Raw genomic sequence first — 21,159 nt, 5'->3', positions numbered from 1 at the left:
AAATAGTGCTTCAAAATTATTTTATTTTTTTTGAAGGTCAGATTTTCAAACAGTTTACTGCTGTTGCCATGGGAGCAGCTTGCACCCCCTCTTTTGCCAATTATGGCATGGCTTACTGGGAGCACAACTATATTTTCAGTAGTGTTTATTCTGGCTCATGGAGCCCTTACAATAGATATTTGGATGACATATTCATTTTGTGGGTTGATTCTTTGGACAAATTAACAGAATTTTTGGATTATATTAATAATTCAGCGAGTTTTTTGAAATTTTCCCACCAATATGATGTCAATTCAATATCTTACCTAGACATTACCATTAGTAAGGATTTTTTACGTAACTGTTTTTTCTCTAATGTATTTCGTAAGCCCACCTTCTCCAATTCTTATTTACAATTCTCCAGTTGGCATCCTGAATTTCAAAAAAAGGTGGTTGTCAAGGACCAACTTTTCAGATTGGCCAGAATGGTATGTGACATGGATAATTTTCTCATGAGTGTGATAAAGTGGTTAATATGTTTCGTAATAGATGTTATCCTGATTAATTTCTGGGTGCTATACATCAGGAGGTGGTTAGTAAGAGGTCTACTGGTTTTTATCATCCGATTTTGACTAGTGAGAGCAGGAACAACATGGATATAGTTGTTCCAGTTGTTGGATCTTCCAGGACTATTGATCAAGGAATTAATATTTATCATCATTTTATCACTACGTATACCTTGGATTCTTGTTTTATAGTCCAGTGTATTTCCAAGAACTGGAAGGTGATTTTCAGGGAGGCTGGATTATTTGATATACTGGGTGTTAGACCATATATTACTTATAGAAAAGACAGGTCTTTCAAATGTTTTTTGAGAGGGAAATAGTTGTTCATAGGGATAGTGGGTCAGCGATTCCTTTTGGTACATGTAAATGTGGGACATGTTCTTAATGCCATTTGATTAATGACAGTTCTTCTTTTAAGATATGTAATAGAATTTATAATATTCGTGGTCATTTTTCATGCCATACCAGCAATGTTGTTTATCTAGCCCAGTGTGTTTTGTGTCCTAGTTTTTATGTCGGTAAAACTAATAGGGATTTCAGGAGAAGAATATATGAGGATTGCAGTGATGTCAAACATAAGAGAACTGTTAATGCCTTGCATAGGCATACTGAAGCACATTCTGACAATATTTTAATTTTTTGATTTTAGAACAGGTTAAATTTGACCTTCAGGGTCATATTATTGATGCCCACTTAGATAAATCTGAATTAAAATGGTAGTTAATCCTGGACTCTACCAATAGTCCAAGATTAAAGGATTTTTGTTCTATTGTTTCATTACTGAGACTCAGGTTTTATGATGCCTTACAAGTAGACATCCATTTTACTTTTATATATATATATATATATATATATATATATATATATATATATATTTTTTTTTTTTTTTTTTTTATCATCCTCGGTTGATATATACATATATTTTTACATTTGACACCAAGTATTTTTGTTTTTGAAAGTTTTTTTTCAGTGGTTTTTCAGTTGTTTTACTATGTTATTTAGTTTTATTATAGTCAGGGGTATTTTCCTTGTATGTTTTTTCTTCTTTTTAGATGAATGTTTTTATTGGGTTATTGGTATAATTCAATTATGTAATTAACATTATATATTTAAGCTTGCATTTGTTTCATATTATTGTTCTGAAGAAGTTTCTGCAACCAGATACGAAAGCGCTCAAAAATAAATTGCTTTTTATTGTCTCTACTGGTTGGAATTGTGGTTCCTGGTTTCTTAACTAATATTTATTATTCATTTATTCTATACACCTGTCCTTTAACTGTCTCTTAAAGTTTATATCAACAACTCACTCAGTCCTTTGATTAGAATATTTTTGTTCTGCACATCATTTAATATCCTGGAAGTGGTATAGGAGACAAAAAAGTTAGCAGCTTTGTTTAACAGTGAATAGTATACAAGAAATTCAAAGAAAATGAAACTGCAATTATTTACAAAGACATTCTGAAGACAAGAATTCATGCTGTTCTAGGAGCTTAGGAGCAGCATAGCAAGCAAGGCTTTGACACATTCTAGAACTTCAGACTTTCAGCTGCATTTATAGATTTATACACAAAGTTCACTGTTTTACATATACTTTTAAACCTTTCAGAAATTATACTAGGTGAAAAATTCAGCACAATCCAGCTCACCATAAAAAGATATTACTTCATCTCCAGAATAGTATTTCTAAAGCTCTAAATTTACAACCAGCAGTTTGCATATATGCCACGGTGGTGCAGTGGTTAGCATTGCCGCCTCACAGCAAGAGGTTCTCCAGTTCGATCCTCGTCTGGGGTGCCTTCTGTGTGGAGTCTGCATGTCCTCCCTGTGGTCGCGTGGGTTTCCTCCAGGTGCTCCGGTTTCCTCCCACATCCTAAAGACATGCTGTAGGTGGATTGGATACTCTGTATTGGCCCTAGGTGTGTGTGTGTGCCTTCTGTGGAAGGTTGGGCACCGGGCTGGCAACTTGACACTGTAAAACTCCACTGCCAATCATGAGCAGACAGGTGATCTGCTGTGGTGACCCCTAACCAGGAAAAGCCAGAAGAAGAAGTTTGCATATAGTTAACAGCTGCCCCATTTGACACTGTACAAGTAGTTTTCTATTAACAAAAATAATAGGAAAAAAGTTGGAAGCAACTACCTGCAAAAGTGGATCAGCAAGAGACACTTCAATTACTAAGAAAAATAATAAAAGAATAATTGTTTAAGGAGACCAAATGCTGTTGTTTCTGTGACAATGGCTAGTCATTGCAGTTCATACTTCAGTCGCATTATTTCTTGTAAAGACATACTTTTAACTTAATAACCATTGGTTGAATGCCTTCCTTATTTGTTTATTGTAAATTAATAACACTTGCATTTATAATTGTAAATAACATGCAAATGTATTGTTTCTGCTTTGTTACTGTACTATGTATAACTCTATATTCTTTATTCTATGTATAATTTTTGTATTGTGTCTTATACCATGGTACCCAGGTCGTGGCTTGAAATGGACTGTAGACCAGTCCACTTAAGTGGTTATTAATTTTATTTTATTTTATTTTACATTTGTTTACTGGAAAAGTCCAATTGAACACATCCACTTTCAGCGGAGGCCCGAGGAGAAAAGCTCCACATGAAACAAAAGACGAACAGAGGTATCATATATTGATGGTTAACATACAGTTATTTTTCATAGAGGTAGTTTACATACAGTTAGTATTAGTCATTCTGGATAGCATCTTTGTAAGGTCAGATTGTACACAGTCTACATTTGTATACAGTCTACATTTGTAGTCAAATCATTAGTTTAAGAATCATAACATTAGAACAAATTTACATATGAATAAGCAAAGTGAAATAAATACAAAAAAACAAAAATAAAAAGTTCCTTTCCAGGACCCTTTGTAGATTTTTCGGCAGAGTTTTACAGTTTTGTCCTTTCCGTAAGAGGTATACACCACAGTGCTCCTACATGCAGGCATATAATGAATGTGTATAAAACCTTTCGAATGCAAGCAGCTCACTTGTCACTCATCTCTGTAAGTATAGATGAAATAAAGTTCCAGTCATTTCATACAAGTGTGTCCACAATCCTTCTGTGGTGACATCTTTACATACCTAAATACAACTGTGTGACACCAGGACTATCTTTAGAAGATATTGAGCTATAAAGTCTGATCATTGAATTTATGAAAATACTATAACATATTGTTTACTTTTGTTAAAAAGAAAGCTTTGTGAATTCCAAGATTGAAATGAATCTTTAAGAAATTATGCTCTTATAATATTAGGGAATAAGGTATCTTATTTGTTCGTCAGATGGAAAAAAAATCCACAATATAGCAACAACAGGTAATGAGTTGGGGGGGGGGTATTTCTTCTATAAGCAAAATCTGTGAAAAATATGAAATCCAGATTTTAAGCCACATCTTTTGCCTTGAGAGAGAGAGAGAGAGAGACGGACAGAATACTATGTCTGGGATTTTACGAACGACTCTGTGATACAAAATGCATTTGTGCATCTAACAAACGTAATATAATCCTTTATGACAGAAAATTAGGCCAGGTCTGTAGCAGGAATAGTATTTAAGCTGCTGTCAGCATTAATATTCAAACTGGAAGTAACTTTGAGTCACTAACTGGCACTGAACTGTCCCTAATTTGTTTCTCTTTTGTTATGACTAAGCTAAGAAAACTAGCAATGCTTATCACTGCATTAGAAAAAGCTTAATGTACTCGTTGAATCGCCATGAGTTGATTTCAACTCAAAGGCATCTAATTTACTTTTACTTATGTAGTACTGAACGATAACTTTTCATGTACTTCATAACAAGATAAATCAGTACCAGAAATGTTCCATATCTGCAAACCATTTTATACCATTATGTTTAAGACTGTACTTCACCTTCTTTTTCTCCTCTAACCATCTGTTTACATCAGATGGCTGTGCAGCACAGAATGTGCACATGCTAGTGCGCGCACACACGCGCACACACACACACACACACACACACACACACACACACACACACACACACACGCACGCACGCACGCACACACACACACACACACACACCACAATGTGTCTGTAAGTGTATGGAAACACACATGCTATGTCTCAAATGTATGGGAACTCTTCACATAATCCCTACTCCCACTATATTTCCAAAAGGGATACAAAGTTAGATTGAAGTCACAGCTGTATTCTCACGTAAATGTAAATTGACAATGTTATATCTATATCAGGTATTCTAGAATGGTGATTTAACAGCTTCCCTATTTGCAGCCCCAACCTTCACCAGCACAGAAGATGTTCGAATACCAAAAATAGCACTAAATACTGCAATGAGGAAACATGCACCACAACACTGGTACTCTGTCTACATACATTTGCATGACAGGAAAAAAAATAACATAATAATGGAGCATATAAAAGGAAGCTGAGTTGGTCAGGAAGACTAGAAAGAAAATTGCACTGTAGATCTGAATGGGTTAAGTGAAAGCCTATGGCTGCTGTAAGAAGGCATCCACATCCCTCCCAGCATGGGCCCCATGCATACCTCAGCAGCTCTGTAACCATAAACTCTTACAGTTGAACAGTAAATCACCCTGCAGCATGTTTAAACAACATGGCCCTTCTCCCCTTCTCCGCCTCCTGCTATGTCAGGTATTTGTTGGACTGTAAGTAGTACCCTACCCTCTCCTCTTCACTGGATAGACAGCTCCACTGGGACCACAACCTGGGATCAGAAGAGTTCTCTCTAAGCCAGAGGCACTCTGTTGTCTGTAATGCAGAAATATGTGTTATGAATGAACAAGCAATGAAACATTAACCCATTGCAGCACCGCTGAAAATCTGGAAGCATGTTTAACTTTCATCTTGCCACTAATTAATACTTATATTGCACCACTGTGAACTGTTTTTCTGTGTTTACAACTCAGTGTTGCCTGAAGATATGCAGTGATCTACAGTATCTGACTAATAAATAAAATACATATTTATTTTGTATGACTTCTGGTCAATTTTTCAGCTTTCTTTTTACTTCCATCTCCATATAACATTTCTTGTAACATCTGAGGCAGGAAACTCCAATATTCAGCTTGCGCAATAAATTAAAGGAGACAAATTTCCAAAACACATTTGTAAAATTCTACAATTATTTTATTCAGGAATCAGATCTCATGCAGTGTTTTATTTTAATTTCGACTTTTGTAACAAGGAATTGTTTGTGATATTTGAATCTTATCCATGGTTCTGCTCTTACAAAGATTTGTGCCATGTAATGAGATGTTTGTGACCAGCAGTATTACATGACATGGGGTGTAGCTATTCAGTCCAAAACACTAGAAGTCTAGACTACAATATGTGATGGACAGCCACTCAGAAACTCCTTTAGTAAACAACTCACTCTGCATATTTCAGTAAATATGCTTGGTTGCTACACTAAGGCAGTTAACACAGAAAAGAAAGGATTTTTTTTTAATAAACTAAATATCTGACCCAACAAAAAATGGATGTAGGCATGAAAAGAGCATAGTAAACACATTAAGTTAAACAAAACTCTCCATGTGCATAACAAAGCTCTGTAGAGGTAAGAGATATGGAAAGAAGAAATTGTGGTACTAACATTAACTTGATTTACAATTCCCAACAACACTCAGTTCAGGACAGGTCCCTTGTTGTTGATGCACTCAAGTACAATAGGAAGATGGGCATATGATGCCCCTTGCTTACTGTTGCTAATGGACTGCACCAATTCAACAGTCTTCTCAATCACTCAGAGACCTAAAGACATCCACTTAGACTTTAAAACCCATAACAAACAGTCTTGGAGCCCGGGACCTGCTTTTGAGCATGACAGCCCAAAGTGGCAACTGAAAGCAATGTTTTTTTCTATCAGGCTTACCTAAATCCCTTGCTGAAAATCTCATTTTGACTCTGTAGAATATGTCATTCTCAAAACATAAAAAATATCTCTCACTAGCCACTGCTCAGAGAGATCATTTACAGCTTAAAGAATGTTAGGCATTTAAATGGTTATTCTTCTTCTTCTGTCACTTTCTGGCAGTAAAAAGTACAGACATTTTAACCTGCTCTACACCCCCACCAAAGCCAACAAAACATCAGTTCAGCCCACACACACACAAATCTTCGATGAATGAACAAGACAAGCCCTGCTGAAAGAAATACTCCCTGCTATAGACATTTCCCTTCTGCTTCAGTCAGAAAGGCTGCATTGTTAATGTCCTGTAGCTGTGGAAAAATATAAAATATTCACTAAATCATTTCTGCGTAGTAATTGTGCACTGAGTCTCACATGCAGATGTTAGTAGCTGGTTTGCTTGCAGCTGATAGGCTACTTAGTCATTTAGCCATTCCCTAACCATTTTATTAACTGCACACTTCATAGTCATCCTGAGAGCCAAGATGTCTGCATGTCAAAAGAATGTACCTTGGGAGCCAAGCTCAGATTTTTTTTATTTGTTGACTGGGTTAGTCCTACTAAGTTAGTTTCCTCTTTTCAGGGGAGACATGAGATGGTATTTTTTTAATAGGGGAAATTTGGCATGGGGATTGAAGAATTTCTTGTGCCCTTTTCAGTAAGTGCTGTGGGATCCTTTACATCCACCTGCACTACCCCCAACTCAAGTTGATGGGGACCACAGTTTAACAACTCAAGATTGGTGAGAAACAGCCTACTGGCATGTAGCTAATGTGACACAGAAATCTGTATTTTCTAAACCGAACACCAGTGCCAAAAATAGTGCTGAGCCCTTTTAGGATTGGGGGGTGTTTGGTTAGATACTTACACTTTCTCTTTTATCTGAACTCTGAAAAGTGACATCCTCAACTGCAAAAATGCTCAGTCTGCCATCCTGATCTGTACAGACACACAACCACAATTGCATAAACATTAATGACTATACTTTGGGCCAGAAATATAAACAACTACTAGTTAACCCATACAAATGAAGGAAAGCTATTCTGATTAAATGAATATGAGTAAAAATTCTGCAGCTGGCTTTTTTAGAAGAAATGCCACAAGTTAATAGCACAGTACATCAGTGTACCTCTCACAGGGCCAATGTCATAAATGGTGTCACTCTCCTACTTTGGACACAATAGAAGAGTATTTGTGGGTTCTGTTTAAGCAGCTTTATTTTATACAAAAACATCACGATAGAAGTTTACTGACTTTAACTTAAGTAACTTATTTACAAACTAACTTCTATAATCATGCATGCTTACTCCTTGGCTGCATTCTCAAAATGGCACTAGGAATGACATGTGCTTGATATTTATATGTGCACTCTCAGTCTTTGACGTGCTACTTAAAGACACAGCACATAGCACGCGCTCTCTGATCGACATCCTCCCTCTTGAGAAAACAAAACATGCAATGTTATGGATATTTTGACATGCAGATATCACAGACAATCATCAGTCATGCATTAATACAAGATACAATACATATATACACAGTTAAGTCCATATTGCTACATATTTCACACTGGGCTTAGATAGTTGTCCATAATGTGTGATATAAAATTGGGAACTGGGCTTAACTACTGGAGCTGTCTCTGAAAAATGTTCAATCTGTGGTTTACTTGGAACATCTCCAGAGATGGAATCAGAGGTAGTAACACCCTCTGGGATGGAAACAATAGTTGGCTCTCTCTGAGATTTACAGTCTAAGTCACTATGACAATGTTGTGATGATGATTCTGGTACAAGTAACAGATGTTTATGGTTTTGCCTGTACTGTGTACCTTCTGAGTTTATAAGGTAGGATCTCGGTTCAGGACATTTGCCAATAACTTGCCCTATGTGGTCAAAACCTTTTTCTGTTTGAAGTCTGACCATTTCTCCTCCCCTTCATGAAAAAAGAAGTTTCCTCAACTTGTCATAAGATGACTTCTGGATTGAACTTTTTTTAAATAATTTGAGTCTTGATGATCTTATTATTCTTGTCTTTAGGCTTTAGTAGATTGGTAGGAATAGGTAACATAGTTCTTGTTTGCTGGAAAGAAGTCACTGAGCTGGAGATCTGAGAACATCATCACGAGGTACATTCCTAAGATTAAGCAAATTTAAGAAAATTTCTTGACCTTTCAAGTAGCTGTTTTAAACTTTCAACAGCTCGCTCAGCCAGGCCATTTGACTGAGGATACCCAGGACTGTTGCTAATATGTAGAAAGTCCCATTCTTTTGTAAATTTCTGAAACAACTGGCTAGTAAATTAAGTACCATTATCAGAAATAACTTTGTGCTGACTACCATGGACTGAGAAATGATGTTTCAGCTTAGTAATAACAGTAGTAGATGTTAGATTAGGTAGTAGATCAATCTCAAGCCAATTCGAATAAGAGTCTACCAATACCAAGTAGTGCTGATTGTTTCACTCAAAGATATCAGTGGCTACTGTCAACCAAGGTAGTTCAGGAACTGGATGTAGCTGAAGTGGTTCTCTTTGCTGGTGCGATCTAGTACTATTGCATACTGAGCAAGAAGAAAGTACTTTATCAATGTCTTTCGGTAATGAAGGCCAAAATACTAATTCTCAAGCTCGCCTCTTGGTGGATGTGGAATCTACAAGACCACAATGCAAAATCTGGATGTACTCATGTTGTAAGGAAGCAGGAACAACAATTTTAGGACCTTTGAAAATAATGCCATCTTCCATCAACATTTCATCTCCGCAGGGAAAATAGGTTTGCACTTCAACTGGTACACTAGATTGCTTTCACGGCCATCCAGCATTAAGCTAGTGATTGAGCTTTTGCAAAACTGGATCAGTCTTAGTGTGATTTCTCAACTCATCAAGCCTGTTGGTAGAAAAGTTATGCACTGCCATCACATCAAAGTCAAAATTCTCTTTGTCAAGTTATTCCATTGTATTCCCGGATGATCTGAATAAGGTATCAGCCAGATAGAGTAGTTTACCTTTCGTATAGACCATTTTGAAGTTGTACTTTTGCAATTTGAGCATCATTCTTTGTAACCTTGCTGGAGCTGAGTGCATAGGCTTCTTTAGAATAGTAACTAGAGGTTGGTGGTCAGTCTGAGTCTGAATACCTCAACCATAAATATAATCATGAAACTTTGAACATGCAAATACTATTGCCAAAAGTTCTTTCTCAGTTTGAGCATACTGCATCTCAGTTTGGGTAAGTGCTCTAGATGCATAGGCTACTGGTCTGCCCTCTTGGAGTATAACTGCACCTAGACCAAATTTAGAAGCATCACAGGAAAGAGTTTGTTCACATTATAGCATCTTAATGGAGGTGGGGGTGGCAATTTTCTGCTTGAGGTCACCAACACCTTCTAGTGCTGTTCTAACCATGACCATGCAACATTTTTGCGTGTTAGCTCTCTTAAAGGTGTGGTCAACTCATTGAAGTCTGGTATAAACTTGCCATAATAGTTGACCATGCCTAAAAAATGCTGCAGAGCTGAAACATTGTCTGGTGCTGACATCTCAAGAATTGCTGCTTGCTTGGTCAGGTCTGGTCTCAAGCCAGTGCTGGTAAATAAATGACCTACATATTTAATTTCTGGAAGTCTGAATTTGCACTTCTGAGGATTGAGCTTCAGGTTTACTTCACATGGTCTGTCTAGAACTTTCTTTAGGGTTCTGTCATGCTCTGCTTCACCATTGCCTCCAACCAATAAATCATCTACTATAATGGCACAAGGATAACCCGAAAAAATTTACTCCATTGCACTCTTTAAGACTTCACTTCCAGAAGTTATTCCAAATGGCATCCTTAGAAATCTGTATCTGCTAAATGGAGTACCAAAAGTGGTTAGTAATGAGGATTTGCGATTGAGCATCATTTGCCAAAATGAACTCTTTGCATCCAAAACAGAAAAAAACTGGCATTTGGTAATAGAGCTGCGACCTCTTTGACTGTGCGCATTGGATGATATGGTCTTTTCAATGCTTTGTTCAAATCTCTTGGGTCAATGTATATTCTGATTTCATCTGAACCTTTTTTGTAAGCTGCTACCATAGACAATACCCATTCAGTTGGTTCTGTAACTGGACAAATTATACCTTGCTGCACCATTTTATCCAGCTGAGCCTTAACTTTATCCTGCATAGCTATCAGAACTCTTCTTGCTGGTCTGACTACAGGAGTGACCTCTGGGTCTAACTTCATGGAATACACTACTGGAAGTTTGCCCAACCCATCGTCAAAAACATCAGCATATTCTGAGAAAATGGCTTCTGAAAAATTAGAACTAGGAGATGCACTTATGTGATGAACTTCTTTGGTAAAAGAAAGCAGATTCATTCTCAACTATTTTTGAGACCCAATGAAGACTGTACTGGTCTTCTGACTACATAGAATAACAAGTTGCAACAGTTCTTGGCCAAATAACATGAAAGCATCACTAAGCCTTTGGTTTGAATCACTTTACCTCCATAAGCAACAAGTTTCGCATTACTGGCCACATTGAGTTGCTCATTAGTTCTCACTTTAGTAAATATGTCTGATGATTCAACATTACACTTTGAACCAGTGTCTACTTTAAGCTCTGTGGATTTACCATTGATCCTTACCATACAGAACACTTTGCTTTTTGTCAGTAAATTCACTGCATTAACTCTTTCACCAATTACTGACACACCAACCAGATAGCAAACTCACTGCTGTGTCCCTGCTTGATTAACCTGCTTTTTGTGTGACTTTTCTTTACTACTGTGTGAGGTTTACCTGATTTGCAAACTTTTTGGAAATGGTTCCATTTTGTTACACTTGTGACATTGCTGACAAATGCTAAGCATTTTTCTCTTTTAGACTCATGATTTGCACCACAGTTGCAACAGTTAACAATAAAACTGGACTTGGGTTTTACTGATTCATGCTTGTACTGTACTGAGCATGCTCCTTTAACTGAACTGGTCTTAGAACTTGCTGGAAAACTATATGGTTTCCTTAATGAGCCAGCAGGGGTTGTGGCTGCAATGTGCTTAGTAGACATATTTCTGCTTGCCATGTCTTGCATCCGGCGATATTGAAGTGTATTAACCCACCCGATGCGCAGTAGCAAGCCATGCCAAAACCCAGCCTGTGACAGCAATGTCAGTACACCGCCCACCTTTTGATTGAAAGCTGCCAAGTAATTTTTGCGTGAATTAACTGGTGGGTTAATACACTTCATTATCGCCCAAATCCCTGCATGAAGTCATGTTTATGTAGTTGGAATTTACAGAATTTAGTTTCAGGTGCCCGGTTTAGATGCTGTTATTTTATTTTTTATTTATTCTATTTTTTTTTTTTTTTTTTTTGCGAATGTGGGCAGAATCCCGGTCTAAATAGGCATGTGCATTGTGGGCTAAGGTTAGATAAACAGGTGTGAAAGCTTAAATGTTTTGACAGACACAGTCGCACTGTACATATTCGCAGAATGTCCTTTTTGCCTTGTATGTTTGTTCTGTTGTTAATTAAACAAAATCTTGATTTTTTTTTGCTAGTCATTGAGGACTAGAGTTATTGAATAAGACCTCTCATTGAGTTTCAGACGTTATGCTCCTCTGGAAATACATGCTAATTCAAAACCTGCTGTTCTGTCAACTTTCTAAGTTTGTAACAGCACTAAGAGATGGACTGGTATGCTGATAAATTGTTATTATTCTTTAGTGTAGCAGATGTACACGGGCGGGACGGACAATTCCATAAATTAAGAGCATTTCGGCAGTTTCACACTAAGGGCATTGGCACTGTTTTGGGGATTGATTTTTATATTTTAAAAATGCTTCTCCATTTCTGAAATGTAAATTGCATATTCAGAACTGCCTTTCTGGGCAGCAGCACGTTTGTGTGCTCTTTTACAGCTGTGATGGCTATGCATACCTGTGGGAATAGTTTTCAAAAGATTCATTATGAGCCAAAAGCAGAAGATAGAATTACACGTGGATTACCTTCTAGTGTTTATGCTTATTTGCCTGTTAAACATTTAATTACATGACATGGAATTACAGTGTGCATTCCGTGTCAATCACGGCAAATTAACGTTCTTAATCGCCGCCCTCCGGCATGTCAATCACAGCGGCCATGCCCATTCCTGCCGAACTAACTGGTGGGTTAATACACTTCAATATCGCCTTGCATCCTGTCTACATTTGCTCTGGAGCCTGCTGAAACCATGCTCTTGTCACTTCCAAGCATACTTGTGTGTTTTTCTATCACTTCATGGATTTGACAAATCGCTACGGCTTTACTCAATATTAAATCACTATCACAAAGCAAGGTCTTTCTCACAGCAGCACTATTAATACCACACACAAGCCTGTCCTTTGACAACTCATCTTTTAAATGACCAAACTGACACGCTTTAGCCTTATGTCTCAGATCAGTTATATAACATGTAAAAATTTCCCCTGGTTTTTGATCTCTCATGTAAAACAAATGCCTCTCTAGTGTAATATTTGTCTGGGGGTTACACATTTCTCTGAACTTCCACTTCAAACACTCGGGGTCTTCCCTTGACTCAGCCTGTACAACAATATGATGGTTTTCAACTTCTCCTTCATATACTGCTGGTGCATACACGAACACTCTCTTTCTGTAGCCTCTGACCCAGCTAAGTTTAGCAAAATGAATGCCTTGGTGCATGCATCTTTGTCAGAATAAGCTGCTTGTATAAAAATATTGTACTCTTGCTCAAATAATCCCCAATTGTTTGCAATATTCTGGTCAAATACAAGTGATAAGGACTTTTGAAATCCATCTGCCATATTAGCACATACCAGTGAAGGGTTTTGAACATAAGCACGAACACATACACATATGACAGAAATTTATGCCACTACTTGTAACTTTGCTCAATAGAACAATAAGCCTCTGTATACTGAACTTTGCAAAATAAGTATCTCTCGGGCACTGTAATATTCTTGTAATTACTATATTGCATGAAATCACCACTTATCAGTATAAGAAACACATCAAATAACTGCACAATGCAAGCCTCTGTGTATCTGGACTTTGCAAAATAGGTTTCTAGGGCAGCGTAATACTTTTGAACTTATTGTATTCCTAAAGTCATTTATCATCATTTTAAGAAGCACTTCAAATAACTGTACAATGCAGATGAACTGTGCAGGAGAAGCTCAGAGTCAATAACATTTCAAAGTAATGGCACTTTGCGAATAAACTGTACACAATACACTGAAACTTCCCCAAAATAGTGGTACCTTTCTAGGCAATTCTCTACAGTGCAAGAAACACTCTGTAACACCCAGCACAAGAAACTTTTCAAAATGGCTATACTTTGCACTTTACAAAATTCTGATGAAGTCTGCATACGGCAGACGAAAGCGCTAGATCTGTATTAATTGGTTTTGTCATTGTGATTAAAGTACTGAGGTCTGTTCATACGGAATTTTACTTTATTCACTTTACAAAATAGTTGCACTTTGCACACAAATAATTCTTCAAAATACATGCACAATAATAAGCACACACTGTATGCACTTTTACACACGTTGAGATACTTTGAATAACTTTAGTTATGCCCTTGATAAAATACGAAGTCATAGTTATGCCAAAACACAGCACTTTTCCAAAAAACATGCAGTCGCCTTGCTTTATGTATGCTTAGTGTGCCCCTTTTTGCCCTTATTATATTGGTTTTGCTCATATAATCTCTTTTCATGCCCATTGTACTTTTTTGTGCTAGTTTTACTCTAAACATTCTTGTTTTGCCTTTAAACTTACTCATTTTACTTTTCTGTTAATTGTTTCATGAAATACCTTTCCTTTAAACATTTCCCTTAGTTAATAAGCCTTTTCTGCCTCCCACTTGTTTACTAATGCGTTTCGTGCCCTCGTACTGCCCTGTTCTGTTCTTTTTATGAAACAAGTAGTTTGTGTTTATTCTTATTACCTTTTCTACTTTTCTGGCGCTTTTTCATTCTCATTTCTCTTAGTTTACCTTCACTGTCATCTCCACATCTTATGGCTCCAAATCTTATTCTCTGTGATCCTGGATCTAACACCATGTCGCTTTCCTAGTTTGGACACAATAGAAGATTCCTCAAGGGTTCTGTTTAGGCAGCTTTATTTTACACAAACACATCATGATAGAAGTTTACTGACTTTAACTTAAGTAACTTATATACAAACTAACTGCTATAATCATGCATGCTTACTTCTTGGCTGCATTCTCAAAATGGCACTAGGAATGGCATGTGCTTGATATTTATACGCGCACGGTCAGTCTTTGACATGCTATTTAAGGATACAACACATAGCACATGCTCTCTGATCTACAGGTGGGAAACACAAGGAGGTTAAGAATATTTGATCAAAGTAACAGAATTAAAACAGAACAGGCGAGAAAGCACAGAGTTTCATTCAAGATGAAAACTTTCATTTTTCTTCAGTAATGAAAAGCAATGCCTCACCCAGAGTTAGTTATGATTTCTCATGATTTATCTTTTAACTGTTACATCCCTTCAGGCCATATTCAAGTTTTCAAGGTGAAGCAAGAGCACAAAGAAGTTAAGTTGCTTGCTCGCAGTCTCATAGTATGCTATTGGAAACTGGCAGTATTCAAACCTAGACATCTGCATCCAATAGCCTGACTCCTTACCACTGTAATATATTATAGAGAAAGACAGACTGCATTTTTAGAATGACATTCTTTCTGAAGCACCTGAAAAAGTAAAATTACAAGCTTGATATTAAGTGACGGATACACTAGACAATCTCGACGTATTGAAATGTCGAAATTCAGTACATTGAGACCGAATAGTGGAAAGTGCAGTTATTTAAAACTACACTATGCCAAATCCACTGCTATCGTGGTGTCGCGTTCGTGATGTGTGGTGCGGTTTGTGGATTTATCTGGGGTTTCAGGTAAGTGTTGTGTGTTTGAGGATAATGGATAGGGATTTTAGTGTGTGTGAGTGTGTGTGGTGGTTTTTTTGTGTGTTTTTGTGTTTAATGCGACCTTGGAGTTAGAATATATAAGTAGGGGTGGGGTGCAGGGGCTTGCCCCCTGCTTATAGATAGATTGTGTGTTTGTGTGTGTTGTTATGTTTGTTTAGTTAGGTAGGTGTATGTGTGTGTGTGATTATGTCTTGGTCTGTGTGTCTGTGTGTGTGTGTGTGTGTGTGTGTGTGTGTGTGTGTGTGTGTGTGTGTGTGTGTGTGTGTGTGTGTGTGTGTGTGTGTCTGTGGGTGAATGGTCGCGATTGTAGTGCTCGTGATGGTGGGTTTTCGTGTATGTGGTTTTTCGACTATTCAGTCTCGAAATACTGAAATTCGACATTTCAGTATTTCGAGATTGTATAGTGAATCCTAAGTGACTCATACTTGCTGTTGCAAGACCCAATAGCAGCATAATTTACAGGGCCCTGCCTAGATAAATACCCCATGATATACTTAGGAGAGCAAGTGGTCTTAACTTGGTTTTCTGATACTAGGATGGAAATGAAAGTATAAATTTAGAAATAGATGGCCTATTAAATTTCATGCGTGAGGATATCTACCAGTAATAAATAATTTATTTTCAACCTAAGATCGTGGTTGAACCAAGGTTTCATATGCATAAGATTATAGGCATCCATACTCCAGTGCATGCAATAAGCTACCATGCAGGCAAGACAATTTGCTTTTCTCAATATTAACAAAGCATTTTTTGCATGTAAAGTAATAACCAGGAAGCTGTATCTTCTTTAAAATTATGCATTCAGATGTATTCCATAAATCTCAGAGCAGCACAATTTATTACACTAGAAGAAAAAGTCATCTGACTAAAATGATAGCTTTGCATTCGAAATGCATTCAAATTCCACTGCAGAACACAGGAATCTCACTGCATAATCATGCTAATGCATAATACTTTATAGCCTTGTTTCCTAAGATTAATTCTTAATTTGTCACTACTGCCAATGAACATCATCTCTTTCCATCAGTTGGGATGCTTCATTGCAATCATTTAAAATATAAGACTTCTAGAAGAAAAACATTGTTCTTTATTAATTGCAACTTCTCCGGAGTACTTGGCAATCAAATTTACACCTACTGTGCCTATATGATAAAACAAGAAACTTGTTTTATTTCATTTTAAATTCATTTTCTTTATAATGACCCAGTATCTTTTTGGGACTCGTGTAAGTTTCATTAAAATACATCCATTTCACGTTTTTAATCATTAAATCATTATACCAAGAAAGAGCAAACCCCATTTATGTGGTCCTGTAACAAATGCAGCCATAACAATTAAATCATACATACAGTACAATATCTCCATTGCTTTGATAAGGAGAAGAACAACTAGATCCAAAACCAGACATATACAGTGGTATAGCATCCAGTATCCTGATAGAGCAGCTCTGGTACTTCGGTTTCTCAGCGTAACTGATACAATACTCAGTGAACAAGACTACACAGACCTCTCAACTGTTCAGATTTTCACAGAATGTCCAGATTTTTGCCTTGTATTTTTGGTCAGTTCCTCTTAAAATTTGTAATTTTCTGAGAAATCATTGAGGATTGAAGTCAATAAATAATACTAAATAATGACAGACTTTTGTGTTTTAGACTTCCTATCCTTAATGAAACTACATCATAATGCAAAACCTTATTCCAGCAGCTATCTAAGTTTATATAAGCAATATTTAAAAGTATCCCTAGTTATGGGCACTTGTGTGATGTCCCCTCCTCTGGGCCAGTAATCAAGGAGCCTGAATTCTCACCACTGACACTGAAGAGGGACATTCACTTGAAACAAAAATAGATACACACAGTACTTCCAGATGCAGCTGTCTGCATCAAGCATAATTTCCCCTAAGAGCACACAGGGAACACACTCAATCAGGGATCTGGATTTCTATCTCTATCTCCTTCCAGGTCCCCAATAAGACTCCCCACTGGCACAGCTATAGAGTTGAGTCCTTAGCCGACTGTCCAAATCAAGTTTCTCCAGCACCCTCCCTGTGAAGCAGTGCTTCATGTCCCTGCTCCAAACAGCTAACACACACACTCTTTGAGATTTGATTTTCACAAACACACACACACACACACACACACACACACACACACACACACACACACACACACACACACACACACACACACACCTGGGAAAGGCTGACACAGATTTACTAGCTCTGCCCCCTTCTGCCCAGACTATAAGGATGTTACTACAATCAGACACTCCAAAGCCGGCTACTCTAAATCTCTTACAAGGGTATCCAATTATACTGAGTGAAATTAATATTAGTACAAATGGTAGTGTTTTGGCTAGTGCAGTAAGGCTTTCAGGAGTGGCCGCAGAGTCACCAAATAGATATAAGTACTCTCAAAAGTTAAAATATTATCTTAAGGTCCAGCCAGAATAAAAAGTTTAAATATATTTAATAATAAATAATAAAATAACATGAAAATACTAAATATCTATTTACAACAAACACCATAGTTTTAATCAAATGAAATATTAAAAGAACACAGATGAATAAATTCACACAGATACAGAAAAACAGTACTTAGCTAATCTCACTCTATTTTCCTGACTGATCTAAAGAATTACTATTCTCTGGTCACTTAATGGAGCAAGGCAAGATGAAGACGGTGAGGGATCCTTCTATGTCAGGTTTCAAAAACAGAGTGCTCTGAGACTTCAGTCTCATCTAGTATTAAAATATTATTATAGAGCTGGCTTACAGAATTACATCACACACATCTAGTCATATGACTTCTGGATCTGGCTAGAAACTGCCAGGATTTGTCACATATGTGTCAATAATGCAGACACACAGAGCTTTGCTAAGATCTGTTGTATCTTCTGGAAGTCATAAAACAACAAAGTACCTCCACTCTTCTTACAGAAACTAATAAAGCATTCTTTGGCACAGACATTTCATCTCTGGCAGAAGTCAGAACTGTAGGATACAATCTTTATGGCCTAAATTATGTAATTTAATTTCTTACTATTTTTCAAGGTTAATAAAAAACAAATAATGCCAATGGCAATACCAGGAGTCAGTCCACTGAAAAAAACTTTATTGTGTTAGCGCTTTCATGCACATAACTGTGTGCACTTCTACAGACACGTATTCTTGTAAAAAACCCATGTTTTATAAACTAACCAATTAAGACAAATTGATATCACATTTCAATTAAACCATAAACTCACCATTTAAAAAGACAGCTACTATGTTTAAAACATACTTAGAATGCAAATACTAAAATAACAGACCTAGAAAATCATGTATTATGATGTTGCGATCCCAATATTAAACCTATTATTAAACTCTGCCTAAATATATTATACCAAACATGTTGTAAGAAGATTTATATATATATATATATATATATATATATATATATATATATATATATTTATATATATATATATATATATAAATCTAATGCTCCAATGCCTTAAGTTTAAGTAAACATTTGATAGAACAAGCATCATTAATGCCCGGATGAATGTGGGCATTGGTTTTTAACTGCCACATTAACTCCTGCTCATCTAATTTTAAGTGCCAAGGACCACCTCTAGGGTTCCTTGGTACTGACTGAGCAACTACAAATTTAAAATAAAAACAGCATAAAATATGCTATTCATAACAAATATAACTGTGAGAGTCAAGGGGTGGTTTATGCAGCTTTGTGCCAAAAATGCCCTGCATTTTATTTTGGCAAAACTGAGCGTCAGTTAAAACAAAGGATTTACGAGCATATTTATGCCATTTCTAAGAGCGCAAACACCAACGCTTTGGCTAAACATATTTCAGAGCATAACACACATTATTTTAAACTGTATAATGCCACTCCGTTTGCCCTGGCTGTGCCCAGGTACACTTCACTTATCTACCCTACCCTTATTCCCACCCACACCACATCAATAATTTTAATTCTCTCCTACCCCTCCCCTTCCTCTCCTCCACAACCACTCATGCTCCACTTCCTGTCCCTAGCCACTCCCACACTAAGACACTGACACCTAATTACATAACTTTCACTTTCCACCTCTAACCCCCATTATGTTCACACTCCACAAATCTCACAATGCAACCCTTATATATGTCCATTCCACTACTCAAATTTCTCTCACTCTTAACCTCCTACTACACATTCCTTCCACAACCTTACCTTCACTCTCCCACATCACCCACACTAACAACCTTCAATAACTCTCTTATTATTTCTATATCCCCATCACTTTTCAACTACTCCAACATCTGCCTTCACAAATTTACTCTATTGAAACATTTCCCTCACACCAACAAACCCAAGCCAAAGTTTTACATAATTTGCACACAGATAGCTCCATTTAATCTCCCAGCTAATAACTTACTCCTCTCTGGGGACATCCATCCTTACCCAGGCCCCCCCAACCATAAACCCACAACCACTCCTATACCACCCACTATCAATGCCCCCCATCAAGTCACATACTCCCCAAAAAACCTAGCTATCTATTCTCTAAATATTCTGAGTCTTTTTAACAAAATGGGATAGAACAAACCTTCCCACAAATTCTAGCCTTATCTGAAACCTGATTAAAACCTCACATCACAAATAATGAAATACTACCACCTGGCTACAATATTTATCATTCTGACAGATCCTCAAGAAAGGGAGGTGGCATCGCCATACTCTACTCAATCTCTCCCCTTTACCCATCCCTACCCCCAACGTCCACCCTGATGAACTGATCATCCTAAATTGACATCTAAATTCCCATAAGAAATTAGCCTTAGCTTCCATTTACATGCCTCCAGGGAATAATATCTCAACCCTTGAACAGATCCTTTCCTGGTTTTCTCACAATATACCATATGAAACCCTCATCCTCGGTGACGTCAATATTGACTGGGCTAAACTAATAACTGAATAATAGCTTTACTAGAAAGGCTCACCCAGACTCTGCTACACTTTGCTGTGAGGGCAAGGTTAGTTTGCTTTTTATTTATTGCCTTTTTCTATTTTGAATACTGTGATTTGTTTACTTTACCTTGTGTTTTACTTGTATTCTGCTTTTAATGGCATATTAAAACTTGAAAAGAGATCACAGCTCTGTCTCTTGTGAGTCAGGCCTAAATAATGTTTCCCACCCTTCCACACAGTTACTGCTGTGTTCTTAAACACTACTGTCTTTCTAGTTGCCTGCCTCTTGTGTTAATTTGACCATATATTTCATTTCCTCTCTGCTTTTACTGGCTTGTGTGAGTAAGCACAAAATTATAATTTTGTGAAATCACTCTCCTTCAACTATTTAAATTTATTGGCCATCCTACTGTATTCCATAGTACCAGAATACAAAAGTGACCACCCCCTTTCAATCTATCTTGCTGTTTTAAAAATAGAGACTCTCCAGTAAAACTTAACTTTTTAGACAGATAAAACTTAAGTTACCTACTTTCACATCTAATTCCTCTAGTGCACACTGCAGTGTTTAGGATAAACCATTTTTTTCATCTTACCTTTAAGCATCTATTGCAAGACCACCAGTTATTGGAAAACCCAAATTCTGCCTCTCTTTAGTCATCTTGGGATTAGTGCTTCTGTTTTCTCCTGGTGAGAGTAGTGCAGTTACATTATTTCCTGGAGACTGCTGATCACAAGAAAGCTTAATAACTGCTTTATAGGTGATAGCTTGGAAT

Source organism: Protopterus annectens, chromosome 6.part1 (assembly GCF_019279795.1).
Source record: "Protopterus annectens isolate FY-2018-M chromosome 6.part1, PAN1.0, whole genome shotgun sequence".
Lineage (NCBI taxonomy): Eukaryota > Metazoa > Chordata > Ceratodontiformes > Protopteridae > Protopterus > Protopterus annectens.
This window is presented reverse-complemented; position numbering follows the sequence as displayed.